This window comes from Odocoileus virginianus, chromosome 23 (assembly GCF_023699985.2).
Source record: "Odocoileus virginianus isolate 20LAN1187 ecotype Illinois chromosome 23, Ovbor_1.2, whole genome shotgun sequence".
NCBI classification, from domain to species: domain Eukaryota; kingdom Metazoa; phylum Chordata; class Mammalia; order Artiodactyla; family Cervidae; genus Odocoileus; species Odocoileus virginianus.
In genome coordinates, this window is record NC_069696.1 from 40,583,310 (window position 1) to 40,609,036 (window position 25,727).

A 25,727-nucleotide genomic window follows, 5' to 3' on the forward strand; every position below is an offset into this window, starting at 1 on the left:
CATTACCTTTACCAATATCACCAGGTTACTTTCAAAGTGGTTGAATGAACTTCTGTGTTTTTCCTACATTTGGCTTCCCGAGTTCTGTTCTGTCTCTGCTTGGGGGCTTCCATCTCTTTCCCTCCTCTCCATGCCTTCCACCTATGAGATGACTAATTAAGGTTAATTTGGTCATGTATGGATGTGAGAGTTGGACTGTGAAGAAAGCTGAGCACCGAAGAATTGATGCTTTTGAACTGTGGTGTTGGAGAAGGTTCTTGAGAGTCCCTTGGACTGTAAGGAGATCCAACCAGTCCATCCTAAAGGAGATCAGTCCTGGGGGTTCATTGGAAGGACTGATGCTGAAGCTGAAACTCCAGTACTTTGACCACCTCATGTGAAGAGTTGACTCATTGGAAAAAACCCTGATGCTGGGAGGGATTGGGGGCAGGAGGAGAAGGGGACGACAGAGGATGAGATGGCTGGATGGCATCATCAAATCAATGGGCATGAGTTTGAGTAAGCTCCGGGAGTTGGGGATGGACAGGGAGGCCTGGTGTGCTGCGATTCGTGGGGTCTCAAAGAGTCGGACACGACTGAGTGACTGAACTGAACTGAGATGATGGAAACACCCAGATCTCCTGAAATACATTAATAACCTCTTGAATTTTGCTCTTTCAAAATATGAGCAAAGCTTCAACCTCCTGGTAAAGTCCAGGGTAAGAAAAATCAACATGGTATACATTTCTGGCAATTTTCTATATGACCCAATAAACTGAAGGACACTTTCACAGATACCAAATTATTTGCTTGGTCATTTGAGACATACATTGTAGTCTCATAAGTATTCCTTTTATATTGGCTGGCCTCATCCTACTGGTTTTTTAGATACGAGGAGTGTTATCCAAGGTCCCACAGTAAATTGATGGCAGTACTGAGATGAGAGGGCATCCCAGGTGGCTCAGTGGTAAAGAACCCGCCTGCTGATGTAGGAGATGCGGGTTTGATCTCTGGGTTGGGAAGATCCCCTGGAGAAGGAAATGGCAACCCACTCTGGTATACTTGCTGGAAAATCCCATGGACAGAGGAGCCTGGTGGGCTACAGTCCATGGGGTCACAGAAGAATCAGATTCAACTGAGCGACTGAGTCCACCACCACCATCACCAAGATGAGACCTCACTTTCTCTCAACCCCACCAGTCATTCCCCACCCCATCTTTGTGTCTGAAGGCTGATAACTCTGGTTCAGTGCCTAGGGATGCAGAGAATGTGTCCTGATGTTCTTCATTGCATGGAGCCAAGCACAGCTGCATAGATAAACCTGCTCAAATGGCAACTGCTCTGAGCCCTCAGTTTATTTAGAGGAGGGGTCCAGTTTTCCCTCAGGTCTCCTAAATGCTCAGAGGTCCTGTCACATACCTGTGATTTGGCTTTCATTCTGCCACTCCTGGTCCCCAACAGCCCTCCCTGTTCTCCCGCCATCCTGCCCCTTCCTTGTGACCCTTGCTTGACCTTCCTCCTTCTCTCTGTGTTACACTCAGCCGGGGAGTCACATGGGTCCCCAAGGGTCCCAGCTCTTCAGTGATGAGTTCCCAGAGGATGATGGCAGTCTTGTCCTGTCCCCCTGGCATGCCCACAGTGCCAGAAGGCTGGACCATCATGTCGCCTCGAGGACAGAATCTCAGTGCGGACGGAGTCTAGGTCATCGGTTCATCCTCGTGCTCCTCAGTTCCCAACCCCTTACTGGAAGGTGAACTTCCTCCCAGCAACTTCCTTTCCCGCAACCAAGCTCCAGTTGGGGCTACCCAGTCTGTAAGACATGTTTTAATGACTTTTAAACTACAGAGGGAAAGAATCAGAGTTCTCTTCCTTATTCCTGGGGCTCTTCTTGTATGTAAAACTGTGGCTACAGATAAATAAAATGCAAATGGGAGGGATGACATCCTGTTACTTTCCAGTCTGGCTCTAAATCCCAGGTGCTTGCTGAGCACTGTCTTCCTGTGACTTTAAAAATATACTTTATTCTCACTGGCCCCCAAACCCACTCATCTCCCAGTCTTTCTTACTGGCCAAATTGGTGGCATCATTTGAGGATGAAAATAAACAGTGGTAGTAGCAGATTCCCTGGAGGAGGGCACGGCAACCCACTCCAGTAGTCTCGTCTGGAGAATCCCCATGGACAGGGGAGCCTGGTGGGCTGCAGTCCATGGGGTCGCAAAGAGTTGGACCCAACTGAGCGACTAAGCACAGTGTGGCCCAGCATAGTAGCAAATTACAGCCCCGTAATAAAGGAAGAATCACTGAGTCCACTGATAAAGGTAAATAAGTAAATTAAAAAATGGGCTAGAAGAGAAAGCTCTGCCTTATGAGAAAAACCAAATAGAAAAAAAGATGGCATTAGACAATCATTATTTGGCAACTATTATAGTTACAACTGAGATGAGAGTGGGCAAAGGATGCTGATATAGTGGGTAAAGTTGGGGGGGTCATGGATGTTACACAATCTCAAATTAGCTCTCCACAAGGTACTTATTATTTACAAAGGAAAACCCAGAAACATTACTGGGGCAACCTGGCAAAGGCCACTTTAGCCAGGCATTAACGTTAACATCACCAGCAAACAGACAACTGGACATCACGTGCTTCCCAATACAAGACACTGAGAAGAAAACATCCCTCTCGTGTAATTTTTGCCAAAGATTCACAACCCAAATCTACTTACGAGGAAACACCAGACAAATCCAAAATGAAAATGTTCTACAATATTAGCCTGTCCTCTTAAAAATGTCAATGCCAGGGAAATCTCTGTGCCTCCATCTCAATTTTGTTGTAAGCATAAAACAGTTCTAAAAAAGTCTTAAAAAATGCCAGTGTTGTAAAATATGCACGTGCATGTATGCACGTGAGATTGAGAAGCTGGCTCAAATTCATGGGGACAAAAAGACATAATGATTGAATGTCATGCATGATCCTAGATTTTCTTTTGTATTGCTGTTCAGTTGCTAAGTTGTGTCTGACTCTTTGCAACCCCATGAATCGCAGCACGCCAGGCTTCCCTGTCCATCACCAACTCCCGGAGCTTCCTCAAACTCATGTCCACCAAGTCGGTGATGCCATCCAACCATCTCATCCTCTGTCATTCCCTTCTCCTCCTGCCTTCAATCTTTCCCAGCATCAGGGTCTTTTCCAGTGAGTCAGCTCTTTGCATCAGGTGGCCAAAGTATTGGAGCTTTCAGCATCACTCCTTCCAATGAATATTCTTTTACGATTGACTGGTTGGATCTCCTTGCAGTCCAAGGGACTCTCAAGAGTCTTCTCCAGCACCACAATTTGAAAGCATCAATTCTTTGATGCACAGCCTTCTTTATGGCCCAATTTCCACATCCTTACATGACCACTGGGAAAACCATAGCTTTGACTACATGCACCTTTGTCTCTGCTTTTTAATATTCTATCTAGATTTGTCATAGTTTTTTTCCAAGGAGTCTTTTAATTTCATGGCTGCAGTCACCATCTGTGGTGATTTTGGAGCCCAAGAAAGTAAAATTTGTCACAGTTTCCACTTTTCCCCCATCTATTTGACATGAGGTATTGAAACTGGATGCATGATTGGGAGAGTTGGTAAAACTGAAATAGGGTTTGCGGAGTAGATAATAATATTTATTGCATTTATGTTAATTGTCTGTTTTTGATCACTGAACTGTGATTATAGAAGAGCTTGTCCTTGTTCTTTTTTTTTTTTTTTGGTTGTGCTGAGTCTTCATTGCTACGTGCACCGTTTCTCTAGCTGCAGCGAGTGGGGGTTACTCTCTGGTTGTGATGCTCGGACTTATTGCGGTGGCTTCTCTTGTTGTGGAGCACAGGCTCTAGGCCTGCCGGCTCATGTTATTTAATCTTAGAACCACCCTGGAAGTAAACATTTAATTTAATCACATTCAGATGCATACTATTTACAGGAAAGGAGATTGAAACTCGGAAGTGTAAAGTTACTTGCCTCAGATTCAACGACAGGAAACTGTACATCTAGGTGCTGATCTCTGAGCCTCTAGTAATAATTACACAATTCTGGGGTCAGAAGGTGGAGGTGATCAGAAACTTCTGGGAAGCCATCGGCGAAACTGGCCTGGCCTGGCTTTGTTGGTAGCGGAGTCAGAGCTTCAGGGCTCTCTGAGGCGTTTCTCCGCATGTCCACTAGAGGACACTGCTGGCCCAATTTAGAAGTATTGGTACCCACTTTCCAGCTTAGGTGTGGTCACAGTAGAATTGATATTAAAGCCCCAAACGCTTAAGCTTCTGGGTCTCTCACTTGCACAAACCTCTTCTACTTTTGTACGCAGTTTTACATTCATAATTTTATATTATTTTTCCATGATAGGATTCTCTCAATAATCATCAGACCACTTCAAATGTGAATTTGCTCCAATTCTTGCAAACACTTAAATAATCAAGGGCTGGGAGCTTTGGGATACTGATGCTCATGAGCAGCACAGAGTCTCTCTCCATGGGACGAGGCTGACTCAGGGATTCTGCCCTATTTGACCCTGATTCCTGGTCTGTAGCACATGGTCAGCTGTCTATACATGTTTGTTGAGTGAATAAACGAGGGGTGGACATCTACCAGTGCCACTAATTTTATCTTTTCCTCTTTCTCCTCTTTGGGTCTCAGTTTCTCAACTTCAGAAGCGGGAGGATGAGATATAGAATTCACATGAGGCTCCTTCCTTCCAGGCAGAGATTTATTCTCGATTCTCTCCCTCTTCTTTCCCCTTTTTTTCTCCTCTGCTGCCTCCCATCTGACTTTTTATTTCTCTGTTTCTGCCCCCTTCCACCTCTGCCCTCAGCCTCTGCCTCCTGGTGAGAGATCTTTTCTGGCTTGCAGACAGTTGCATTCTCTTTGTGTCCTCACATGGCAGGAAGGGAGCACTGGTGTGCCTTCCTCTTCTTATAAGGTCACTAGTTGAATCACTAGTTACCCTCATGACCTCATGTAAACTTAACTATCTCCTAAAGAGATAACTTAGGAGATAATTAAAGATGTCAGCCTCAAGCATCATCACATTGGTTCAACATAGGAATTTTAGGGGGACATGATTCAGTTCTTAGCAGCTTGTTAAATGTTGATGGTTTATCTCTGTCCACTAAAATCTGTTTCTACTTCTCTATTCCTTATCTAGGGAAAAAGAGTCACTCTTTTCATCCCTAATTCCCTCCTCCTCTCATGTCCAGTCAGGTGTCAAGTCTTATTAATTACATCTCCTAAGCATCTCCCACATTTTCCCTTTCTGTGTCTCTAAAGCTTCTCTATGTCAAACCCTCATCATTCATATCAGCTAGGATTGAGTACCAGGAAACTGCTGCAGTGGCTTTAAAGAGTAAAGGGTATGTTTCTCATGTGCAAAAGGAAGTTTGGGACAGGCAGTTCAGGATTGGAACAGAAGCCCGAGGATGTCACCCAGGACTCTGGCTCCTCCTGCTTTCTCTCTTCCGCCCTCTTCAGTGTTGATATTGGTTTTCATGATCACAACATAGTTGCTGCTTCTCCAAGCATCACATCCACATCTGGGCTATCACTTCTAATTGAAAGCCTTTGTCTTTTTATTTAGGAAGTGAATCCCTTTCTTGCATCTATGTCTCATTGGCCAGAACTGTGTCAAGTGACACCCCCTGGCTGCAGGGGGAATCTGAGGAAGTGAGTGTTTCACTTTCCAGGCTCTATGGGAGGGGGAAGCAGGGGAAAGGGGGATGCAAATAGTTTCAGGTAGCCAATCTTGGCATCTGCTATGTCATCCCTCAGCCCAGTAGCCTCTGAATTGATCTTTCTGTCTCCATTCTCACAGAGTGTTCCCATTGACGGTATGTCTGCCTTAAGGGCATAAGAAACCATTATATCCAGCAAATCAATTACAGTACAAATGCAACAGTAATACTTATGGCAAATGTCTATTACATGTGTCCTGGTGTGTCAAATGGGCTTCCCTGATAGCTCAGTTGGCAAAGAATCCACCTGCAATGTAGGAGATCCCGGTTCAATTCAGGACCTCAGTTCAAACATTCAGGACTTGTGAGGTGTAATCCTAAAAGTCATTTTATTATTGTCTCTCCCCATCCCTCTAAATTTGGCTTTGTCCCTTCCCTGCCCTGGAGGAAAACTCTGGCGGTCCCTTATGGTTCTGAGAGTCAGCTGAGGCAAGGGAGACCCCTATGCTCACTTTAAGGTACAAAATACAAGCCTTGGTTCAGAAACTGGAATGTGTAGTCTGAGCTTCCCAGGTGACTCAGTGGTTAAGAATCTGCCTGCCAGTGCAGGAGCTACAGGAGACCTGGGTTTGATCCCTGTGTTGAGAAGATCCCCTGGAGTAGGAAATGGCAACCCACTCCAGTATTCTGGAGAATCCCATGGACAGAGGAGCCTGGCGGGCTAACGTCCATGGGGTTGCAAAGAGCTGGGCGCAACTGAGCATGCATTCACTTACATACATCCAATCTAGATCTATTCAATATTAGCACTTCAGTGGGTTTCCAAGGTAAGTCACCTCCCTCTCCCTCTGCCATCCAGCTGGATTGACTGCAGACAGGGCTCTGGCTTTGGGAAGGGAATGGTTCTTCTCTTTTCTTCTTATGGATAACTGCTATTTCTGGCTCCTCTGGGGCTGTGGAACCTTGAGTAGGGGAATGTGGAGGGAAGAAGGAAGGGGGAGTCGGGAAAGGTCTATTTGCCTGGTAGTGTCATCACATGCCTTCCTGACCTTTGGACTGGCTGATGGAGCTGACCCTCTGCCAGACATTGGATAGATTTTCCGGGGATCCCCCTGCTGCCCTCCACTCCTATTCTGTTCCCCTGGACATTGCTGCCCCATCAGCTCCTGGCTTTCCCACGATCCACTGCCACAGACCGTCGTGTTGGTAGAAGGCTCCTGACTGCAAACCCTGTGTCCTTTCCCAGAGGCAGACACTGAGACCAACCTTTGTATCCATGTGGTTTATTAAGGAGATGAAACCTGTAAGCTCATAGGGGAAAAGTGGACAGGGAAGGGGAAGAAGCCAGGGTGCAGGCGAGAGACATCGGGAGAAACCCCAGCGTCAGTCTGGTTCCGTGAGAAGCTCTGGAGTGGATATGAAACCTGAGAGCACTTCCCCACTCAGAGCAAGATGCTGATCTTTCATAGTGTCACACCAGAGAGCAGCCCCTGGTCCCAGGTGGGACGCTGCAGAGCGGCAAAGCTACTCCAGTAGCCCAAGGGTGGGCTTCCAAAGAGAGTTTGCACGTGTCGCCTTTGTAATCAAGGCATCTCGCAACTGAGAGATGGGCACACAGGATAGGTAAGAGCTATCTCTGTGTTCATGTTAGTTGCTTCAGTCATGCCCGACTCTTTGCAACCCTACGGACTGCAGTCTGCCAGCCTCCTCTTGTCTATGGTTATTTCCCAGGCAGGAATCCTGGAGTGGGTAACCATTCCCTTTTCCAGGGGATTTTTCTGACCCAGAGTAGGGCACCAACAGTGTCCCCAATACCATCCCTACTTGGATGGTTTTATTTTATTTCCCAAGTTGGTTTTTCCACCGATCAGCCCCCTTGTTTATCTTCATACCTCAGCCCTCCCTGGCAGTTTACCTCCAAAACCCCTCGCTAGAGGCTGAACCCAGTTGCACTGGAGGAAAAGCCTGTCATGAGCCTGAGGCCACCCCCCATCCCCACCCTTCTCCCAACATCCATCACAACTTATCACCTTCCCCGTAAACTCGGGCATACACTTTGTGTATTTCCATAATGTTGTCAGCTGCCCATATAGCATCGAGAATATATTTCCCCATTTTAGAGTGCAGGTAACTCAATTTATAGCAATTTATTCCACAAAAGCAGACAGTAACTCAACTGATGAGAGGAGGGGAAAAATCCTACCAACCCACCACCGTCTCTCTGTGCTGGAAATCAAAATGGTAATTCATGGAATAGATTACGGCAAGTAATAGGCTTGGTCTGCAGACGTGTGAGCTGAGTTAAATGCCTTTTAAGTAAATCTCAGCGTGAGTTATCTGTTCACTCAGACGTGCCTGCATGGAGACAGAGGGAGGCAGTGTGGACAGACAGGCACACGCTGTAACTTTCATTATCACACACTGAGGTTCTTTGTTAATAACCGCAGTCAGAGGGACTGCACATTTTCTGATCACTGTGACAGGTGGCTACCAGTGTGAGGTTGAGGCATTCATTCGTTCATTCGATCATTCATTCCCCAAGCCTCTGTGAGGCCCAAGATGCACCAGGCATTGTGCTGGGCCTTGGAGGCACAGAAATGCAGAGATGGATCGACAAAGTCCAGCCCCTGCAGAGCTTACAGTCTGGTGGGAGGAGATGAAATAATAAACAGGTCAGGTGATCAGATATTCATGTGCTATGAGATTTGGCAAGGTCACAGGCTCTGGCGTCAGACTGCTAGGATTCGAATCTGGGTCCTGCCATTTACTTGGGGAAGATACTTACCTTCAGTTTCCTCATCTGTAATAAAAGTGGATAGAAATAGTGCCTATTTGATAAAGTGGATAGAAATACAGGATGGGAGGTTTAAAGGACACATGAATGGCAGAATGCCTGGTGACACTTAGTCTTCTGTTGCTGTCATGATTGCTGACATCTGCGTAGGGCCAGTGTCAGAAGGGTTAAGAATGGTTTGATGGAGTGGGTGATGCTTGTTCGGAGATTTGAGTGGTTCTCATGCATCTAAGCCGGGAAAGGGAGCTAAGAGCAGGGAAGCAGGATGAACAAAGTTCCAAGTGAAGGGTAGGTGGTGGGGCGCTTTAGGAAGGTGCTGGGGTCTGTCTTGGTCTGCTCGGGATGTCAGAACAATGGGCCACAGACTGGTGACTTTAACAACAATTATTTTCTCACAGGTCTGGAAGCTAGAAGTCAATGACCAAGGTTCTGGCTGATTTTGTTTCTTAATGAGCACTCTCTTCCTGGCTTGCAGATGGCTGCCTTCTTGCTGTATCCTCGTATGGCCTTTTCTCTGAGCAGGTGGGGAGACAGAGGAAGAGACATCGGCCAGGTCTTTCTCGTTGACGTCTCTTCCTCTTCTTATAAAGGACACCATGCCTGTATGATTAGGGCTTCACCCTTATGACCTAGTTTAACCTTAATTACTTCCTTCAAGGCTCCACCTCTGAATACAGTCACACTGGGGATAAGGGCTTCCACCTACAAGTTTTGGAGAACACAAACATTCAGTCCATAACAGAGCCGTTGGAAAACTGGGCCTAAGAACCATGTTTCTCCATTTACTAGAGGTGTGGGCTTAGGTCAATTATGGCTAACTCTTGGGACTTTTGCATGAATTAATTCAGGTAATATTTTGTGTTGAAGTGGCAGAAAATGTTGAAGGCTGTGGTTTCTTAGTTGGAATGGTGGAGATACGGCTCTCAGCAGCAGGAGAACCATGCAAGGGCAAGAGTGTTTTCCACGCCCACTGGTGGCGAGGTCACCCAACCCAGTGGCCCACTGACCCAGTGTGGAATCTGAGCCCAGGTGTCTGAAGCAAATCTAACTTCTGTTGCAGGATTTCCCAGGTGGTCCAGTGGCTAAAATTCTGTGTTCCCAATGCAGGAGGTCTGAGTTTGATCCCTGGTCAGGGAACTAGATCCCACATGCTGCAACTAAGACGCAGAACAGTCAAATAAATAAATAAATATTTTAAAAAATCTAACTTCTGCTGCAAATCCATCCAAGACTTCGTCTCCTGATGCTTTGGACAATGTGTGCTGCATGAACTCTTGGGGCCTTCTGTATCACAAGATACTGTAGAATGTCACTGCTCATCAAAACCACACACAACAAATCTCGTTGGTGCTGTCTCCACTCTGTACATCCCGTCTTACCGCCTGTCAGTAAGTATGTCCTTCCTTAGCTAGGTCATGAATAAAACACAAAAAGGAATTTTGGACAATCTAACAAGACCAGACAACAAGCTGCCTGGGGATCAATGAATCTCGGGGATGACTTTTAAGTGTCGAGCTAATTCTATGCATGGTGTGTCAAGCTAATTCTATGGCATTCTCATTTTGCATAAGACTGGCGTCTCAAAAATATCATTGGCGATTGACTAACGCTTTGGCCTCCGATGAGGTTAAAAACATCGTCACTCATATAAATTGTAGGCCACTTTTTCTTTGTTCTCAACGTGAATCCTATGCAAAGAATGATCTGCCCAGAATCCAAAAGTAATTGAACAGGCAATTTAATTTTTTATTGTAATCCTCTTGAGAAAATGACAAAAAAACCCCCAAAAAACTGGCATCAAAAGGCATAGCAAAACTTCTTAAAGCTCCTTTCTCCTTATTTCTTATACTCTTCCTGTCTTTCATATACATAACGCTCCCCTCACCCCAATCCTCCCTGCTGTAATGACCCTGTCACTTTTGTCCCCTGCCATCCACTTCCATTACTATTTATTTATTCAGTTTTGTATTGAGTCTCTCTTATGTGCCAATTTCTGAGTATAATGGTAGAACAAAGGCACATGGCTCTTGCCTTCTCAAGTTTGCATTGCTTTCCCCAGCCTTTTCCGGGTCTACATCCACCGCTCACTGTCGTCTCTCACCTGACTGACACCAGTGACCTTAACTTCTGGCCTCTTCCGTCCTTGCCCTGTGGATCTGCTGTTCAGACTGCCTGTCTGAGTTCTTGTTCCCAAAGTTTTCCCTTCTTTCCTTCTCTCACTTTGTTGCACTTCCCTCCCTCCATCTCCCTTTGTTGAGATATGATAAAGTTTGCATTCTTTTTTAAAAAATTTTAATTAAAAAAATTGTTTTGTCTGTGCCACATGTGGGATCTTAGTTCCCTGACTAGGGATCAAACCTACACCCCTTGCATTGGAAGCAGAGAGTCTTAACCACTGGACAAACAGGGAAGTCTCAAGTTTGCATTCTTTGATAGAAGACATGTAGTTCCTTTTCCAGTCTCCCTAGATGATCCCTGGAAGCCTCTAGTCCTACATAAAATTTGTAATGGGGAAAGGAGCATCAGGACAAGAAAAACAGATCTGCTATTTGGAAGGAACTTTAGAGATTATCTGGTCCAATTGGAAGGGGTCCTTTCAATCTAGACCCTTTCTGCAGTATTCTTGGAATTACCCAGATTTTGCCTTGGCTTATCCAGCATATATTTCCAAGGGTAGTTAACTTTCTTTAGTGTTCCTTAGAGTAATGCAACACCTGGAGCTGTAGGTACCTGGTAAATAATCACTGACTTTGGATAAATGGGGAACTTCTTTAGAAAATGGAGAACTTCCCTCAAGAAAGTTCTTCCTAATTGTTGTTGTTCAGTTGCTAAGTCATGTTGGACTCTTTGTGACCCCATGGACTGCAGCACACCAGGCTACCCTGTCCTTCACTATCTCCCAGAGTTGCTCAAACTCATGTCCATTGAGTGGTGATGTCATCTAACCATCTCATCCTCTGTCATTCCCTTCTCCTCCTGCCTTCAATCTTTCCAAGCATCAGGGTCTTTTCCAATGAGTCAGGTTTTTTTCCAGTGAGTTGGCTGTTTGCATCAGGTGGTCAAAATATTGGAGCTTCTGCTTCAGCTTCAGTCTTCTAATGAATATTCAGGGTTGATTACCTATAGGTTTGACTGGTTTGATTTCCTTGCTGTCCAAGGGACTCTCAACAGTCTTCTCCAGCACCACAGTTCAAAAGCATCAATTCTTTGGTGCTCAGCCTTCTTTATGATATTGAGCCTAAATCCTCCTTGCTATCCCATAGCTTTATTATTCTGAGCCCTTTCCTGCACAGAATGGTAGCTGCCAATGAAGCTGTGCATTCCAAGATCAATTCTAAGACAATTTCTGCAGTTCCTCTTGAAAAATGGTTTTTGGTGCTTATTTCTGAGTCATATGAAGGAATGACACTTGGTGCTTTATCTTAATATCAGCATCTTGGAGTCTTTCCTTTATTGGGATTTGCAATGATCCTGTATTTAGACCAAGGGAGACTCAGATGGTGGGGGGAGGGCGAGGCTGGGTTGCAGAAATCACTTAGTGAGCTGACTCTTTTCCAGGGCTCATCTCTTTCTGATCAACAGATTGAAATTGGATGTATAGATTTTTTTTCACTCATTTATTTATTCAATAAACATTTATTTAACCCTGACTGTGTGCCAAATCCTGTGTTAATCACTGGATACAGAGATGAATGAGAAATCTTATTTTCTCCAGAAGCTGTTAGCCTGGTGGGGAAATCAGATAGGGAGACAATTCTTATACATTGTGATACATACTAGAATAGTCAGTGTGGTGCAGAAGACTCAGTGGGAGCTCTAGAGAGGAAGGGTACGTTCTACAAAGCAAATGGGGTCAGGGAAATCCTCACTGAAGATCTGGCACTTGAGCTGAAGTTTGGAGGTAGACCAGATAGACAGCTTCAAGGACGGTGTTGGATGAAACTATCAGGTAGATGTGCAGGAAATGCAAAAGCTTGTTGAGGTGGGGCGTGAAGGAGTGTGGTCTATTTGGGGAACTAGGTATGCTTGAGGATGGCAGACTCAGAGTACATGCGTAGGAAAGGATGGAGAGGGGACAAACCTTCGGGGAAACCCCCCTCAGCTCAGAGCTGCTTGTATTTTCAACACAGTCTTGCTCAATCTTGTATGTTTAATGTGGAGTTCTTGGCTTTATGGAGGTCATAAAAGGGTAGCCAGGTTTAAGAAAATAATTATAAAAAGTTTGAACGGGAACTTCCTCAGTGGTCCAGTGGTTAAGAGTCTATGCTTCTGCTGCAAGGGGCGATGGTTTGATTACTGTTTGGAGAACTGGGATGCCATATGCCACAAGGCAAAAAAAAAAAAAAAAAAGAAATATCAAACTTGAACATACTAAAAAGTTGAGATACAGTACAATGACTTATCATATATTCATCATAATTACCTTGTTTTTGCTGCATTTGCTTTATCCGTGTTTTTTCCTTTTGCCCTGCTGAAATACCTGAAAACAAACCTCAGATGCTATGGCATTTCATCCCAACATACTTTATTATGTATTACTAAAAACTGGTCATTTTCAGGAATTCTCTGACATTCTAGTCATTAGGACTCTACAATTTCATTCCCAGGCCCTGGTTGGGGAACTAAGATCCTGCAAGCCATGTGTTGAGGCCAAAGGAAAAAAAGAGGTCATTTTCTTATCAGTTCAGTTCAGTTCAGTTCCTCAGTCATGCCCAACTCTTTGCGACCCCGTGAACTGCAGCACACCAGGCCTCCCGTCCATCACCAACTCCCGGAGTTTACTCAAACTCATGTCCATTGAGCTGGTGATGCCATCCAACCATCTCATCTTCTGTCGTCCCCTTCTCCTCCCGCCTTCAATCTTTCCCAGAATCAGGATCTTTTCCAATGAATTAGTTCTTTGCATCAGGTGGCCAAAGTATTGGAGTTTCAGCTTCAGCATCAGTACTTCCAGTGAATATTCAGTACTGATTTCCTTTAGGATGGGATGGTTTGATTTCCTTGCTGTCCAAGGGACTCTCAAGAGTCTTCTCCAACACCACAGTTTGAAAGCATCAAGTCTTCAGTGCTCAACTTTCTTTATAGTCCAACTCTCATATCTATATATGACTACTGGAAAAACCATAGCTTTGACTAGACAGACCTTTGCTGACAAAGTAATGTCTCTGCTTCTTAATATGCTATCTAAGTTGGTCATAACTTTTCTTCCAAGGAGCAAGCATCTTTTAATTTCATGGCTGCAGTCACTATCTGCAATGATTTTGGAGCCCCCCAAAATAAAGTCTCTCACTATTTCCACTGTTTCCCCATCTACTTGCCATGAAGTGATGGGATCAGATGCCATGATCTTAGTTTTCTGAATGTTGAGTTTTAAAGCCAATTTTTTCACTCTCCTCTTTCACTTTCATCAAGAGGCTCTATAGTTCTTCTTTGCTTTCTGCCATAAGGGTGGTGTCATCTGCCTACCTGAGGTTACTGATATTTCTCCCAGCAGTCTTGATTCTAGCCTGTGCTTCATCCAACACAGCATTTCTCATGATGTACTCTGCATATAGTTAAATAAGCATGGTGACAATATACAGCCTTGATGTACTCCTTTCCAGATTTGAAACCAGTCTGTTGTTCCATGTCCAGTTCTAACTGTTGCTTCTTGACCTGCATTCAAATTTCTCAGGAGGCAGGTCAGGTGGTCTGGTATTCCCATCTCTTTCAGAATTTTCCACAGTTTGTTGTGATCCACACAGTCAAAGGCTTTGGCATAGTCAATAAAGCAGAAATAGATGTTTTTCTTGAACTCTCTTGTTTTTCCGATGATCTGATGGATGTTGGCAATTTGATCTCTGGTTCCTTTTCCTTTTCTAAATCCAACTTGAACATCTGAAAGTTTGCGGTTCACGTTCTGTTGAAGCCTGGCTTGGAGAATTTTGAGTATTACTTTGCTAGCATGTGAGATGAGTGCAATTGTGTGGCAGTTTGAGCATTCTTTGACATTGCCTTTCTTTGGGATTGGAATGAAAACTGACCTTTTCTAGCTTTTTATTTAGAATCACAATTCCGTTAGCACAACTAGTAAAGTTAACACTTCCTATTATCCAGTTTATAGTTTATATTCAGAATTTCCCAAGTACCTGAAACATCTTTTGTAGGAGTTGGGTTGTTTGACTCAGGAGCGAGGTGGGTGGAGAGGATTTTCATCAGAATTCTATCAATAGATGTATCAATAACGATGTAGTATGGGCGAGTTGAGGGGTGGCTCCAGTAACGCCCACTCCCTGGGAGTTGTGCCTGCATCTAAATCCTTCTATGTAAGTGGGCAGGACCTGTGACTTGGTTCTGCTGATGGAATATGGTAAAGGAGCAGACCTTTGTGACTGGGTTATGAAGGATGCTGTCTTCTGTTGTATGCAAGGAATCTCTCTTTTGCTATTATTATTATTTTTTGATATTTACTTATTTATTTGGCCATGCTGGGTCTTAGTTGAGCCATGCAGGATTTTCTGTCTTCTTTGTGGCATTCAGAATCTTTAGCTGCAACATAAGAATTCTTAGTTGTGGCATGTGGGATCTAGTTCCCTGATCAGGGATGGAACCCTGGCCCCCTGCATTGGGAGCATGGAGTCTTAGCCACTGGACCATCAGGGAAGTCAGGAGAGAAATAGCTTTCTATTTCTCTCCAGAAAGCTGAAGCACTTGGTTGTCTTCTCTGAGCACCTTTTTTTTTTCTTTTATTTCCAGAACTGGATCGAATGCCCATTTTTGGACTTAGGGCCTGGCAAAGAAATTGAAGATTGCACAATAGTTTGGATCAATCAATCATGGTTTATCTCCTGGACTGGGCACTTTGTCACCTGAATGAAACTGACGTTTTATTAACAAGGGAGAAGGGAGGAGTGACCCCTAGGGAGCCTGTGGTTGGTGTCTGTTAGAGCAACACTGCACGCCAGCAGGGATGCATGTGACCTTTCCACACACTGAACCTGCTCATCAGGCCTCTTCCCTCGGCCTCGCAGGAGCCAGAAGGAGCCTTTTCTTCCTCCAGCTGACGGCTGTAGATAGCAGCGTATTGTCCCATAATGGATCTGAAGATGCAGGCATCCGGTGATCAGAGCTGGGACCTTTGGGAACATGGTCGCAGCTAACTCATAGGAAACAAAAAAGTGCACATGCGTTAGAAGACTGTGCATCACAATGTGGCAAGTCAGTAGGTGTCAAAATCTGGTTCTGTCATTATCTGTGATATAAAATTCGACGATAACCTCTGTGAGCTTCAGAGCCCATTTGATTTTTTTTTTTCCCTAACATTTCTCCTTCTGAAGTTTTCTAAAGGACTATGCAAGTGTTTTAACCAGGGGACTCCTAGGGACTTTAATTGGAGCCCAGTGTCAAGGGCCTCTATACATGCATTTGGACAGTGAGGCCTGAAAATTCACTTCCTTTTACCAGTAATTCTCTTTTCTTTATTTCCAGTAAGGGCAATTCACATGTTTTCAGGAACACATTTTGTTGTGTGGCTTCATGCCATGGCAATTTAGACAGCAGTGCCTCTCTCAGTGGGGTGGGGGCGGGGTGCACATTTTTGCAAATTGAATGACGTTTAGCTGGGAAGGGGTGGTGGAGGTTTAGTTGTGTCCAACTCTTTGTGACCCCGTGGACTGTAGCCTGCCAGACTCCTCTGTCCATGGGATTCTCCAGGCAAGAAAACTGGAGTGGGTTGCCATTTCCTTCTTCAGGGAATCTTCCCCACTGAGGGATCAAACTCTGCATTGCAGTGTCTCCTGCATTGCAGGCAGATTCTTTACCAACTGAGCTACGAGGTGGGAATGTCCATATTATTGCAAATGAGCATGTGAAGCCGGACATCAGAAACTCCTCCAAAATCCTGCCTTTGGAGAGAGCACATTTCAGGACCTAGCTGGCTGTCTTGTTTAAAGCAACTAATAAAAAACTGAAGCCTAGTTCTTCTGGAAGCAGAGTCCAGCTAAAGTGAAGGATGTCACAATGTGAGGAGTGGCCCAGCTGCAGGGCTGGGTGGGGAGAGTTGTCCAGGAGACTACATTTCTCAATTCCCTATGATTCTGCACAGTAGAATCATCTGGGAAGTGTGTAAAAAGACTGGAGGCCTAGGCTGAACCCCGTAACAGTTGCATTAGAATTTCTAGGAGTAGGATCAGTTCTTATTTATTTTTTAATATATTTTTTAAAAATTGTGGACTGTTTTATGCCTTGCAAATTAGTAATCACTGCTTCTTGTCTCTTTTTACATACACTAGCATTCCCTCATTCCTTTTTAAAAAAATTTTTTTTTAATTTATTTATAGCTGCCCTGGGTCTTCACGCAAAGGTGGGCACAATAAAGGAGAGAAATTGTATCAATCTAACAGAAGCAGAAGATATTAAGAAGAGGTGGCAAGAATACACAGAAGAACTATACAAAAGAGATTTTCATGACCCAGATAACCACGATGGTGTGATCACTCACCTAGAGCCAGACAACCTGGAATGTGAAGTCAAGTGGGCCTTAGGAAGCATCACTATGAACAAAGCTAGCAGAGGTGATGGAATTCCAGTTGAGCTATTTCAAATCCTAAAAGATGATGCTATGAAAGTGCTGCACTCAATATGCCAGCAAATTTGGAAAACACAGCAGTGGCCACAGGACTGGAAAAGGTCAGCTTTCATTCTAATCCCAAAGAAAGACAATGCCAAAGAGTGTTTAAACTACCACACAACTGCACTCATCTCACAGTCTAGCAAAGTAATGCTAAAAGTTTTCCAAGCCAGGCTTCAATAGTACATGAACTGTGAACTTCCAGTTGTTCAAACTGTATTTAGGAAAGACAGAGGAACCAGAGATCAAATTGCCAACAACCATTGGCATCAAAAAAGCAAGAAATCATTGAAAAAGCAAGAGAGTTCCAGAAAAACATCTATTTCTGCTTCATTGATTACACCAAAGCCTCTGACTATGTGGATCACAACAAACTGTGGAAAATTCTGAAAGAGGTGGGAATACCAGACCACCTGACCTGCCTCCTGAGAAATTTGAATGCAGGTCAACAGTTAGAACTGGACATGGAACAACAGACTGGTTTCAAATCCGGAAAGGAGTACATCAAGGCTGTATATTGTCACCATGCTTATTTAACTCATATACAGAACACATCATTCGAAATGCTGGGTTGGGTGAAGCACAAGCTGGAATCAAGATTGCTGGGAGAAATATCAATAAACTCAGATAGACAGATGACACTACCCTTATGGCAGAAAGCAAAGAAGAACTAAAGAGCCTCTTGATGAAAGTGAAAAAGGAGAGTGAAAAAATTGGCTGTAAAACTCAACATTCAGAAAACTAAGATCATGGCATCTGATCCCATCACTTCATGGCAAATAGATGGGGAAACAATGGAAATAGTGAGAGACTTTATTTTGGGGGGCTCCAAAATCACTGCAGATGTGACTGCAGCCATAAAAGATGCTTGCTCCTTGGAAGAAAAGCTATGACAAACCTAGATAGCATATTGAGAAGCAGAGACATTACTTTGCCAACAAAGGTCTGTCTATTCATGGCTATGGTTTTTCCAGTAGTCATGCATGGATGTGAGAGTTGGACTATAAAGAAAGTTGAGCACTGAAGACTTGATGCTTTCAAACTGTGGTGTTGGAGAAGACTCTTGAGAGTCCCTTGGACTGCGAGGAGATCAAACCAGTCCATCCTAAAGGAAATCAGTCCTGAATATTCTTTGGAAGTACTGATGCTGAAGCTGAAACTCCAATACTTTGGCCACCTGATGCAAAGAACTAACTCATTAGAAAAGACCCTGATGCTGGGAAAGATTGAAGGCGAGAGGAGAAGGGGACGACAGAAGATGAGATGGTTGGATGGCATCACCAACTTGATGGACATGAGTTTGAACAAGTTCTGGGAGTTGGTGATGGACAGGGAGGCCTGGCGTGCTTCAGTCCATGGCATCGCAGAGTTGGACATGACTGAGTGACTGAATTGAACTGGGTCTTCATTGCTATGTGCAGGCTTTCTCTAGTAGTGGCAAGTGGGAGCTATTCTCTAGTTGTGGTACATAGGCTTCTCATTGCAGTGGCTTATCTTGTTGCAGAGCACAGGCTTCAGGGTGTGCAGGCTTCAGTAGTAGTGGTGTATTGGCTTACTTGCCCCATGGCATGTGGAATCTTCCCAGGCCAGGATCGAACCCATACCCCTGGATTGGCAGGCAGATTTTTAACCACTGGACCGCTAGGGAAGTCTAGGATCAGTACCTCTTAAAACGTCAAAGCTGATTCCAATATACAGCTAAGTTTGAGAACCAGTGATCATTCTAGCCCAGGGGTCTGCAAACTTTTCTGCTCAAGGACCAGATAGTGAAAATTTTTGGGTTTGCTGGCCATGTGGTCTCTATTGCAACCACTCATCTCTGCCACTGTTGCAAAACAGCCATAGCCAAGGTGTAAATAAATGAGTGAGATGGGGTTCTAATAAAACTTTATTTAACCAAAACAGGGAGTGGGCTGTGTTTGGCCCATGCGCCCTAGTCTGTGGATCCCTGTTCTAGGCTCTATAATGCAGTTCAGGCTGTAAGCATCACATGGGATCTTGTTGCAAATCCAGGCTCCTGGGCCTCATTCTAGACCTACCGGATCTGCATCTACATTTAAACAAGATTCTCTAAGTGATTCACATGCACATTGAAATTTAAAAAGCCCCAGAGATCTGGGTTGGTAAGCAGGGTTCCCCCCACAAAGCATTCATTTATTGGGGACAATGAAGGAGTATAGTTATCATAAGTGGAATGTCGGCAGGAGTGTCTTGGAAATGAGGCAAAACTCTAGTTGGAGAATTGAGGCACAAGGTGGGAGGGTCAGGCCAAAAGCGTGGTTAGCCGCTCAGTCCTGCCTGACTCTTTGTGACCCCATGGACTGTAGCCTGCCAGGCTCCTCTGTCCGTGGAATTCTCCAGGCAAGAATACTGGAGTGGGTTACCTTGCCCTTCCTCCAGGGGATCTTCCCAACCCAGGGATCGAACTCACTTCTCTTATGTCTCCTGCATTGGCAAGAGGGTTCTTAAACCACAAGTGTCACCTGGGAAGCCCGACTTAGCACACACACATGCACAAATAGATTCCTCTTTTTTAAAAATTTCATGAGACACTTCAAGTTAGGATTTAAGTTGCTATTTATTTTTATTTTTAAAAAATTGGTGAGTAAAGTTTTAAAATTAATTCACTGATTGATTTTTGGCTGTGCTGCGTCTTCATGGCCTCTCGGGCTTTTCTCTAGTTGCAGGGCTCCTCTCCAGTTGTGGTGTGTGCTCTTCGTATTGCAGTGGCTTCTCCTTTTGTGAAGCATGGGCTCTTGAGTGCATGGGCTTCACTAGCTGTTGCACACGGGCTTAGTTGCCCCGTGGCTGTCTTGAGGTGGTGAGTACTGGGCCACAGAGAGGGAGGCAGGGGCTCACTGGGAGCCTTCCTTGTTTGGGGGCCCCTTTTAACTTGTTGTAGTGAAGGGGATTTGAGGACTTAAGGAAGTAGGAGTATTGACGTGATGTGATCTTCTGAGCTTCCTTTTAATTCCTGATGGCAGCCAATGATACTGCATCCTTGCAAGAAGTGACACTCTCCTCTGCACCTTGGAACTGAGTATGGCCAGAATATGGTCTGCTGTGGGATTTAAGGGGAGGCTGGTGGGGCCCCATGTTCATGGGGGGATCTGCACACTTGTTTAGTCGCTCAGTCATGTCCGACTCTTTGTGACCCCATGGACTGCAGCATACCAGGCTTCCCTGTCCTTCACTGTCTCCTGGAGGTTGCTCAAACTCATGTCCATTGAGTCAGTGATGCCGTCCAACCATCTCATCCTCTGTCACCCCCTTCTCCTCCTGCCTTTAATCTTTCCCAGTGTCAGGGTCTTTTCCAGTGAGTTGGCTCTTCGCATCAGGTGGTCAAAGTATTGAAGCTTCAGCTTCAGCATCAGTCCTTCCAATGGATATTCGGGGTTGATTTCCTTTCAGATTGACTGGTTTGATTATCGGCATTCTGCACAGCTGTAAATGGTGGCCCGGAGGGTCAGGCTTCCAGAACCCCTCAGAGCAGCATGCTGGGTTTATCTTCCCAGAAGGCACAGCTGTTATCTGATTTGTCTTCTGCTTCTGCAGGGACTGAGGGTCAGAGAGGGGGACTGTGGGGCTTGACATCACTCCTTCGGTACCCCATCACCAGCCACCATGAGTCCCAGGATGACCAGCTGAGGAGGAGGTTGAGCTGTGGTGTTTGTCAACCTCTGGGTCATGACACAGCTCTTCCAACATCCCTGGCTGTCACAGGGACCCCCAAAAGAGCAAGGCCACTAAGGATGCCCGTCCTTGGGCTATTACTGGCAATGCAAATTCCAGAATTAGGAGGAATTAGCAAATTCCAGCAGGTCAGCTAAGTAGGGTCAGCAGTGATTGGCTTTCTGGCAGAGGAGCCTCGCAGGGCCTCCTTCCTACATGCATGCCCAGATAGCATGGCATAGTGGCAAGGGTAAGACTCAGGGTGAGTGCTCTGTTCCCATTTGCCCTCTAGCACTCACCAGCTGGTCATTTTGTGTCACTCAAGTAATGTCTTAGAGACTCACTTTTCTTATCTGTAGAAGACAGAACAAAGCATCCCCATAGGGTTGCCATGGGAATGGTGATAAATAGAATAAAGGATGGGTAGAGGATAAAAGTTAGGTTGTGTTAAGAACCTGGGTGGTAGGTACGAGTCCCTGGATCTGAATTCCTTCTCCTCCACTTTGTAGCTGTGTGGAGTTGGACAAAGGCATGACTTGGAGCTTGCTTACTCATCTATTGAATGGGTGTGTTAATAACACCTACGTTATGGGATTGCTAGGATTTGATGAGACAATGCATGTGAAACTCTTAGCACAGTGTCTGATACACAGTAAAGTTTCAATGTCCGATATTATTATAGGTTATCTGCTATTATTTCAGGTTATCTGACTTTCAATTGGAAGGTTCTATACTACACTGGGCAGAGAAGGCAATGGCACCCCACTCCAGTACTCTTGCCTGGAAAATCCCATGGACGGAGGAGCCTGGTGGGCTGCAGTCCATGAGGTCGCCAAGAGTCGGACATGACTGAGCGGCTTCACTTTCACTTTTCACTTTCCTGCTTTAGAGAAGGAAATGGCAACCCACTCCGGCGTTCTTGCCTGGAGAATCCCAGGGACCGGGGAGCCTGGTGGGCTGCCATGTGGGGTCACACAGAGTCAGACATGACTGAAGGGACTTAGCAGCAGCAGCATACTGTACTGGGCACACGCAAATCCTTGGGACGTTAGTATGAACAAGGAAAGGGAACACAGGAGTCTTTGTTTTATTTTGCTTATTTTTGGCTGCCTTGGGTCTTTATTGCTTTTAGGGCTTTCTCTAGTTGCGGCACGGGGAGCTACTCTTCATTACGGTGTGCAGGCTTCTCATTGCAGTGGCTTTTCTTGATGTGGAGCACAGGTTCTGAGCATGCAGGCTCCAGTAGTTGCAGCACTTGGGCTCAGTAGTTGCAGCTTTCAGGTTCTACAGCCTGGGGTCAGTACTTGTGGTGCATGGGCTTAGTTGCCCGAAGGCATGTGGAATCTTCTGGAATCAGGAATCGAACCTGTGTCCCCTGTGTTGGCAGGTGGATTCTTATCCATTACACAACCAGGGAAGTCCAACACAGGAGTCCTGACCCTCCAGCCCCTCTGATTTCCCCCTGGCTATAATTCCTTTACTCCTAGAGTAGGCTCCAGTGCCCAAGGCTACAATTTCAGGGTAGAGTAAGGAGCAGGGGATTACAGTCTGTTGCCTCTTTCTATGTCAGCTCCAGTGTTCCTGTAGAAGTCATAAACTGGCTCAGTGTCAGAGGTATGGATCTTCTGGTTCAATACTTCCCATTTTACAGGTGAGGAAACTGAGACTATAGACCTAGATGGCAGAAGAGACTGATCATCTGGCTACTGGGTTTGAGCTCTTTCCACTACCCTGCACTGCTAGCTGATTAATTCTGCACTCACTCCCAACATTTTCTCCCTTGACTAGTCAATCTAGAGTACAGCTAGGTGTTTTAATGTGATCCTATTTTAGCCAATGAAGTATAAGTGGAAATTTGCTGGGGGTGAGGTGAGGCTTCAAGAAAGCTTTTGTTTTACTGGTAAAAAGGGCTAGATAGACTTGTCTTTGTGCTTCTCTTTCATCCTGCCTGGAATGTGGGCATGATGCCTGGAGCTGTAGCAAGCATTTTATAACCATGAGGGAACAGACAGTAGAATTGCAGAGACACAGCCCTGACATCATTGAGCTAATGAATAGATTCTGACAGCCCCTTGTTTGTTTGTGGTAGTCAGATGCCCTGTTATGAGGAGCAGAAAGCATTCCTAACCCCCTTTTCTCTGTTGAGCCCATCATAGAGGTGGAGGCACTGAGATCTTCAGCTAGGAGGAAGGGCCTGTGTGGATGGTGGGGGACAAGGAAATGCTGACTGCTCTTATGAGCACTAACCCTTGGATCTAGCCATTTTTAGACATAGCTTTCCGTTCTCACTGGCCTCTGGGACTTCATTCAAGTCTATGACTAAGGGCTCAGAGTCTAGTTACCAGTTAATAATACTGCAGGATGATGTTTACAGGCACTCCCTGATGCATAGCAGTCTATGGATAGTTCAGTTCAGTTCAGTTCAGTCGCTCAGTCGTGTCCGACTCTTTGTGACCCCATGAATCACAGCATGCCAGGCCTCCCTGTCCATCACAAACTCCTGGAGTTTACTCAAACTCATGCCCGTCGAGTTGGTGATGCCATCCAGCCATCTCATCCTCTGTCGTCCCCTTCTCCTCCTGTCCCCAATCCCTCCAAGCACAGGGTCTTTTCCAATGAGTCAACTCTTCGCATCAGGTGGCCAGAGTATTGGAGTTTCAGCTTCAGCATCAGTCCTTCCAATGAGCACCCAGGACTTGTCTCCTTCAGGATGAACTGGTTGGATCTCCTTGCAGTCCAAGGGGCCCTCAAGAACCTTCTCCAACACCATAGTTCAAAAGCATCAATTTTTCGGCGCTCAGCTTTCTTCACAGTCCAACTCTCACATCCATACATGACCACTGGAAAAACCATAACCTTGACCAGATGGACCTTTGTTGGCAAAGTAATGTCTCTGCTTTTTAATATGCTATCTAGGTTGGTCATAACTTTCCTTCCAAGGAGTAAGCGTCTTTTAATTTCATGGCTGCAGTCACCATCTGCAGTGATTTTGGAGCCCCCCAAAATAATAAATAAATAGAGTATTATTATTATTCTTAACCCTCCCCTGGCCCCCCTGAGCCTCCAGGAGTCAATGAAAGTGAACCGTCCCATCTGTCTGAGAGACAGAGCGAGAAAGGTAATTTTGATTTAATTCTTGGCTTCTCTGAAATGTGCCTGTATATTGCTAAGGGGTGGGAGGGGGAGGGACCACAGAGCTAGAAGATTCTCACCGATGGAGGGGAGAAAAATGGCAGCATGAAGGCGCATCCCTCTGCATTTAAAGGGCCATTTTCTATGTGACACCTTAGAAATTATTTCAAATATAATCTTTTAAAATTGATTGTATTATTTATTTGGCCACACTGCAGCATGTGAGATCCTAGTTCCCCAACCAGGGATGGAACCTGGGCCCTCTGCATTGGAAGTGTGGAGACTTAACCACTGGACCACCAGTTAAGTTGCTCAGATATAATCTTGAATATAATCAACAGCCACACGTCTGCCTACCTCCCTGTGCTCCACCTCCTCCCTCACTGGTCTTCGAAGGAAAAGATGTCAGGTAAATCTACCCTTCCATCAATTCCTCTAGAATGGATAAAAGCTGGAATTATGGCTTAAATGATTGATCAGCTTTAATGAAGGTAAATCTGTGCTGACCATCGAAAAGAGACAGAGTAACTTTGGCTTCCATGGCTCAGAGTATCTCCTCTACCTACAAATGCAATGTCAGTCAGTTCAGTTGCTCAGTCTTGTCTGACTCTGCAACCCCATGAACTGCAGCACGACAGGCCTCCCTGTCTATCACCAACTCCCGGAGTCCACTCAAACCCATGTCCATTGAGTCGGTAATGCCATCCAACCATCTCATCTTCTGTCATCCCCTTCTCCTCCTGCCCTCAATCTTTCCCAGCATCAGGGTCTTTTCAAATGAGTCAGCACTTCGTATCAGGTGGCCAAAGTATTAGAGTTTCAGCTTCAGCATCAGTCCTTCCAATGAACACCCAGGACTGATCTCCTTTAGGATGGACTGGTTGGATCTCCTTGCAGTCCAATGGACTCTCAAGAGTCTTCTCCAACACCACAGTTCAAAAGCATCAGTTCTTCTGAGCTCATCTTTCTTTATAGTCCAACTCTCACATCCATACATGACCACTGGAAAAACCATAGCTTTGACTAGATGGACCTTTGTTAACAAAGTGATGTCTATGCTTTTTAATATGCTGTCTAGGTTGGTCATAACTTTTCTTCCAAGGAGCAAGCATCTTTTAATTTCATGGCTGCAATCACCATCTGCAGTGATTTTGGAGCCCAGAAAACTAAAGTCAGCCACTGTTTCCACGTTTCCCCATCTATTTGCCATGAAGTGATGGGACCGGATGCCATGATCTTAGTTTTCTGAATGTTGAGCTTTAAGCCAATTTTTCCATTCTCCTCTTTCACTTTCATCAAGAGGCCCTTTAGTTCCTCTTCACTTTCTGCCATAAGGGTGGTGTCATCTGCATGTCTGAGGTTATTGATATTTCTCCCAGCAATCTTGATTCCAGCTTGTGCTTCATTCAACCCAGCATTTCTCATGATGTACTCTGCGTATAAGTTAAATAAGCAGGGTGACAATATACAGCCTTGATGTACTCCTTTTCCTATTTGGAACCAGTCTGTTGTTCCATGTCCTGTTCTAACTGTTGCTTCCTGACCTGCATATAGCTTTCTCAAGAGGCAGGTCAGGTGGTCTGGTATTCCCATCTCTTTAAGAATTTTCCAGTTTATAGTGATCCACACAGTCAAAGGCTTTGGCATAGTCAATAAAGCAGAAATAGATGTTTCTCTGGCACTCTCTTGCTTTTTCAATGATCCAGCGGATGTTGGTAATTTGATCTCTGGTTCCTCTGCGTTTTCTAAAACCAGCCTGACCATCTGGAAGTTCACGGTTCATGTATTGTTGAAGCCTGGCTTGGAGAATTTTGAGCATTACTTTACTAGCGTGTGAGATGAGTG

The 25,727-nt window shown here is 45.1% G+C and overlaps 1 long non-coding RNA gene across 3 annotated transcripts in view; it reads left to right on the plus strand.

Annotated features, from left to right (window-relative positions):
• The window catches only part of LOC139030634 (uncharacterized), a 47,398-nt gene that overhangs the window by 6,436 nt on the left and 15,235 nt on the right, over positions 1 to 25,727 (plus strand). For 2 of the 3 annotated variants that reach the window (XR_011483030.1, XR_011483028.1), the window contains exons 2-3: positions 15,206 to 15,671; positions 16,789 to 24,291. This is a non-coding gene — a long non-coding RNA (uncharacterized lncRNA). The remainder of the gene's footprint in view (positions 1 to 15,205; positions 15,672 to 16,788; positions 24,292 to 25,727) is intronic. The other variant, XR_011483029.1, reaches the window with a different exon arrangement.